At 40.0% G+C, this 6,493-nt stretch overlaps 1 non-coding gene across 1 annotated transcript; it reads right to left on the reverse strand.

Annotated features, from left to right (window-relative positions):
• Nucleotides 1-6,105: 6,105 nt before the first annotated feature.
• On the reverse strand, nt 6,106-6,179 carry TRNAN-GUU (transfer RNA asparagine (anticodon GUU)). Its single transcript has one exon. It is a non-coding gene; the product is annotated as a tRNA-Asn (tRNA).
• Nucleotides 6,180-6,493: the final 314 nt, after the last annotated feature.

Consider the following 6,493-nt stretch of genomic DNA (forward strand, 5'->3'; position numbering starts at 1 on the left):
TTTCACCAGTACTTTCTACTTTTCACAAATTACAGTCTTAGATGTGAACACATATGACATTCCTAGATAACTATTTAATTGTCCTTTATAATAGCTAAATAAAAAATGTTCTAAATTAAACTTTTCAACTTGGATCTCTAGGGGCACATGCATCTAGTACCATGTTCCCTTACATGATTTAATAAAATGCAGACCAAAAATTTGCACTGATAACAAACAAATAACTTAGTCATACTTGAACAAATATAACTTTAATTTCCATTATGGTCTTCTGGTGTTAGGAGGAATTATCTGCATCAAATCTGAAATTCAACATCTGCAACTCAAATTTAAAAGAAATCCAGTTTATAATTTCTAGCATTATATAAGATAGTAACTTTTAATTAGATGATGAAAATTTTCTATATACATTTGAACATCGCAATCCTAATTTAAGGTGGCTTATTTGTGGCTCAGTATTATGTTAATTCAACCAGAGACATTATTCTCAGGTTATTATGCAATCCTGAGCACTAATTTAATTCAGTGAACCATAGTTAAATAAACCAGGTATTAAAATGTTTCACAGGCATGACCCTCACTCTAAAATATCATTTATTCCTATGGGTCCACTGTGTGATTGTACAGAAATGAAAATAGAACACATCATGACCAACAATTGTAGTGCTAGAAAAAATGCATATTATAATTCTGTTAATATTAATTTAGCAGTACAATACTTAATTTGAAGAACTGCATTGCTCTTTTCAATCATTAAACTTTACTAACTGAATCTTTCAAATAATGAAATAAAAGCATTCCAAAATTATCAGATCCTGCTTGCTGTTTGAAATTCTGTTCATCATAATCTCCCAGATTTTTTTTCATGAACATTCACTATTATATTAACAATATTTATGAAATTTAGTATGATAATGAATGCTGGAGGAAACGCTGGTTTCCTGCTCTGTGAATTTCTTACACATTTGGCAAGCCTGAAAGAAAATAATACTCATGTTATTAGTTCAATTGAGGGGCACTTAATTAAAGACCCAGTTATTTGTATTGCAGTTTATTTCTGAAAAAAGGTCTACCAGGCCCCTGCTTTGCTTCACCATGACTTTTTCTGCAAACCATGTGGTACCATAATAATGCAGAGAAATAGGGTTTTTTTTCATAATATACTGCTAAAAAAAATAAAGGGAACACTCAAACAACACATCCTAGATCTGAATTAATGAAATATTCTTGTTGAGTACTTTGTTCTGTACAAAGTTGAATATGCATAACAGCATGTGAAATTGATTGTCAATCAGTGTTGCTTCTCAAGTGGAAAGTGTGATTTCACAGAAGTTTGATTGTGTTGTTTAAGTGTTCTCTTTATTTATTTATTTTTTTGAGCTGTATATTTTTTTAAATGTTTGTTTAGGACTTGAATTACTAAATTTACATCTGACTGTGGATTTTGTTGTATATTACATACACGGTAATAATAATATATTTAATATTATTTAATAACATTTGCTTTACCCTAGGTTCTTGGGAATGATTGGATAAGTGGACAAAATGCCAAATGTAAACATCTGGCTGACTGTACCACCAATCATAGCAATGTATTTCATGGAACAATCCACTTTCGTCTTTTCATGGATGGCGAAAACATTTGATTAAACCGCTCTCAATGATTCCGGCCTGCTTCCTCTCGTCCCAGCCAGGAGGCAAGACGTGACCCGCGGTTCCTCTCCCGGGATCCGCGGGTCATGTAAACGCGTGACTGGCGACTAGCGCTGATCTGCCGCCAGTTGGAAGTTGTTCCTGGCTCTCCGAGCCCGATAAATTCCTATAAATAAGGCTCGGATCTTTGGAGAGAACTAAATCCCACTCCCCGCAACCACCTTCCTTAGAGACTTCCGATCGAATTAAGCCTCAGTCGCTCTTTCGCTGGGGCGTTCTCGTCTGCCAGCCTCGGGAACCCCTGATATTCGGCCTTGGGTCACGGTCCTTTAGGGTTCTTCGAGGCCGGAGAAACAGGGATAATGGCTGCGCCGTTCTAGCGGGGATAATTGCCAGAAAGAAGCTGCCTTTTCCCCAAGGTCCTTACTCCTTTTTCGCCCTCTTCTCGCCTTCTGCTTCCTTCTCATTTTTTCCTTCCTTCCCCTCCTCTCCACCCTCTTTTTCTTTTCTTCTTTCTGCTTTTCATTCCTCTTTTGTATGTTTTCTGCATCTCTTCCTCCCATTCTTCATTTTCCTCCCTTCTTTTTTCCTTTCCCCTATCTGGTTTCCTCTTCCCTTCATTACCTTTTTTCAGTATTTCTTCTTTCCTGTTTCCTTTTTCTTCCTTTTCTCCTCCATTACTTTTTTTCCTGATCTTCCATTCCCCTCCTTTGTTCCTCTTTTTACACCTTCCTTCCTCCCCTTATCCTTTTCTATACCTTTTTACTGCTTTTTGCTTTCCTTCTTTCTTCCCTCCCCTTTATCCTTTCCTTCCTTCCTTTTCTTCCTCAAAAAGGAAATGTAGAAAGAGAAGAAGGTAGACCTGGAAGATACAGAGCTGTCTAATGCTGGGGGTTACTATGCTAACAGGACTAAGACCTTGTTAATCATCTTTGCTGCCCAACCTGTCATAAATCATCCAGTCCTTCGAAGCCCACACCCAATTTGAGGGAACTGGAACTCAGGATCTCTTCAAATGTTTAACTGTAAAAAGTGTGTGTGTGGGAAAGAGGGAAGGAGGGAGGGAGGGGAAAAGAGAATAACACCACTGAGAAGAAGCCCCAAGCTTAGATCAGCTTCCCTTAGAGCTTTTCAATTGGTTAACCTACCTTTCCCATTACATACATCTGTCTCCATCCAGAAGACACCAAATTAGGCAAAGCTGATTAAGGCTGATTAAAGTGAAGCTTGCTTAGGATCTTAAGTGCACTTAAGAATAGTATAGAGAATAGAATACCTCTTTTGTGAATGATTGCTGCTCAATCCACATCCCTTGCACCCTTGCCTAGTGTGAGAATTTGCAAGGATGGTGTTCCTGAGTTAGAATTAGGAAGTAGAAGAAGTAGGGTTTTTTGAGATTTTTGTTTGGAGATCCAAGAGAAGCTGAAAGAAGAGGTCAGGAGAGGGTGAATTCTGGGCGTGTGTCTAGCTAGAAGTGGAAGTTTGCGAAGTGTGATAAGGGATACCAATGGAAATGAATCAAGGGACACAAGAAACAAAGATTTTGAAGATTAAGTCTCAGGCTTACAAGTACCTTTTAAACATTAGTTCAGTACTTAATATTAGGCACCTCTGTGACCATGGTCTCTAATAATAATAAATTTTATTTACTGTCAAAGACCATCAATATAATATTAATAATTAAAAGGAAAACGAAGAGGAAACAGGACTTTTGGCTGAGCAACCAAGATTGACCCATCGTAACTATACAAGAGATGTACATATTTCGCTATGAAGGCACACATTTGCGACGAATCCCCGCTGCTGCCGTGCACAATCTGGCCACCTGTGCCGTAATCCTGGCCTGCTCATCCCCAAGCAGCCACCGGAGATAGGCAACGTCTGAGCGGCCAGGATATCCCGCAATAAGTGGTAAAATATGCTTTCTCCTAATGTCAGTGTAGAAGGAGCATCTCAGGAGCATGTGTCCCTCAGACCAGGGTCTCTAATGCTACACATCCTCCAGAAAAATATAAATATAATCCTGCCAAAGACAAGCATTTCCCCTCCAAAGTTAATCAGTCAACAAATGTGAACACTGCAGAAGCAGCTCACTGTTTTGCACAATTTTTCTAAAGTGCCACAATCTATGCAGGCATTTCTTAGAGTATTAAAATAAATATATAGTCCCTTATAAAATAGGGATGAAATCTGTTATCAAAATAAAAATGAAAAAAATCCATTCAAATGTATTTTTCATCTACTTTTAGGTTTTAATATAAAATACATGTTTAGGCTTGACTCTTACATGTATGAATTAAAAAATGCAGTGCACTTGAGCGTAACATTATATTTTAATTGAGTATGCCTTTAGGAATTCAGAAAGGACACAGCACTTTATGAACAGGAGGGATAATATAGATCAAATTAGGCATTGGAGTGAATCCTCTCCAACTGGTGTTTGACTTCAGAAAGCTCATGTCAACCTCCTTCTCATGGTCAGGCACCTGTTCCATTGCTGCAATTTAGAAGCAAGAGAGCTACTTATATGTTACAAGAAGTGACTGACTCTTGGATAAGAAGTGGCTTCTCCAAAAAGTAAGATTGGGAGGAAATAAATACTTCTCTGAGAAGAACCATTGTGCCTCCTTAGACCCATTCATGCAATTTTCCTGCCAAGAGTGCAAAGTAATTTAAGGATAGAGCATTATTAAATAGTACTTTAATAATTTGTTATTTACTGACCAAAGTTTACTGTTTTGATCCTAGATCAGTTTGGTTGAGCAAGAAAACACTACCACCATTATGAAAGGTTTATTTGAGGCAGTTAAGGCAGTTTTGCAGACCATCTGCCATTAAAGGTATACATTCTATAAAGTTACAGTACATCTGAATAGATTTTTGAGAGCATAGTACTGTATATTTTCTTTCTGGGCAGATTCTGGAAAAATGAAGCCATTTTGTACTGATTGAAATATTTTTCAAAGATTCTGAGGCAAATGTTTCGTTTTTAACTTATAAAAACATTTAAGATTCCCCCCCCCCCCTCCCACCTAAGATGTATTTTTGTTACAGGTAGATTTCTATTTGAAAGAGAGGTCCTGATTTTAAACACAACTACGTATATGTTTTGAAACGTATTTTTTAAACAAAAAAGGGAGAAAATTAAGAGGCAGCCTGACATAGCGCGCGGGGGGAAGGGGTGTTGCATGGATAATTATGAGTGCCAGAAACATTTTGGAAGAGCAGCTGAGTTTCTCAAAAGTTGGGAACTATGAATTCGACGTCGGCAAGAAACCCGTCTCCTCCTCCCTTTAACAACCTCCGTACAGTTATAAAATTGGATTGAAAAGTAGATTGGACTCAGAAGACAATTTGTGACAGAGGAGGATTGCCCCCCCCCCCCCTCGTATTTTCTACAAGGGGAAAACGGCTAAGCAAATTCGGCGGAAATATTCCTCTTCCTCAGGAGGTTCAGCAACACTGAGGCGGGAACGGAGGGAGATGTTGCAACCGGGCGTGCCCTGAAAAGAAATTCAACTCCAGGGCGCAAAGTGCAGCCAGACCCGAGCTTATTCCGTCAGGCAAACCAGAAGAGGTGGGGGGGGAAGGGAGGAGAAGGGAAAACAAAGCTAAAAGCCAACTACAATTTTGGATCTGCTGCTGTTACATAACTGCTTCTCCTGTTGGCATCTGTCCCAGCGCTGCCTTTCCCTCTTCTAAGTTTTTCTTTTTAAAAAAAGAGAGCAATAGTATGAGGCAAGAGGGCCACCGGGAGTGGGTTGGGTGGGTGAATCTGTAACTGATTATTTATTTGCCTGGTCGCTGCTGCTGCTGCTCGGCTCCGTTTCTCTGCTGTTCTCCCTCAGCGCCCACCTCCTGCTGGAAGGAGGCGGATAAACCTGCCTGAGGCCTCAGTCCCCTCGCCCTGCGAGGTTGTTGTCAGAGTCACAAAGAAGAGGCGGCATCTACTGAGAGAGTGGGCACACACGGTTACTGGGCTGAGCAAAGCTGCAATGCTGAGGTGGGAGAGGAACTGGCGAAGGAGTAATTTGCAATGGGAAAGTTTGCTCGCTCTGGCCAGGCAAGAATAGGGAGGTTTCGGCACCCGCATCCCCCTTGCGGGCCTCCTCTGCGGCTGGGAAAGTGGCGAGAGTCAACAGTGCAGGCGTAACTTAATGCTGTTTCTTGGGCAGAGAGGGGCTCTTTCTAATAAAGCATTTTGCAAAGAGCACGTGGGCGGGGGGGGGGGGTTGCAAGGAAGAAGGCGAGGCACGGAAAGGGGATTGAACAGAACCAACCCTTTAAATTGCTGCAGAGCAGATTCTGCACCGTGTGGGGTTTTTTTTAACTTCATGCACCGGGGTGTAGAGTTTGTGTGTTTGCTGCATTGAATTTAACCCCCTTCTTAGTCGGCGATAAAATAGAGGCGCTTTTTAAAATTAGGAATTATGCTCATGAAAAAGTGGGAATCGTCCCTGGGTGGGCTCGAACCACCAACCTTTCGGTTAACAGCCGAACGCGCTAACCGATTGCGCCACAGAGACATCTGCATTCTCAAGGTTCAAAAAGTTTGCTGATAGAATGACAACACCTTTTTCCCCTCCCCTTTAAAAGTCTTGGTTATATATTTATTTATTATGGGTAAATTCGGCCGTTTTTACCCGTTACACTGCATTCTATATTTAAATAAAGAAATTGAAAGAAATATGTTTTAAACCAACCATGTTGTCGGGTTTCAAGATAAAAAGTATCTTTTTGTATTAAAATACAAATGACTTAGTTTAGAAAAACACCCAAAGAAATCTAAGTCACGGAGTCACCTTTATCGTGCACGGAGAAGTGAACATGCTATTAAAAT

Source organism: Erythrolamprus reginae, chromosome Z (assembly GCF_031021105.1).
Source record: "Erythrolamprus reginae isolate rEryReg1 chromosome Z, rEryReg1.hap1, whole genome shotgun sequence".
Taxonomy (NCBI): Eukaryota; Metazoa; Chordata; class Lepidosauria; order Squamata; family Dipsadidae; genus Erythrolamprus; species Erythrolamprus reginae.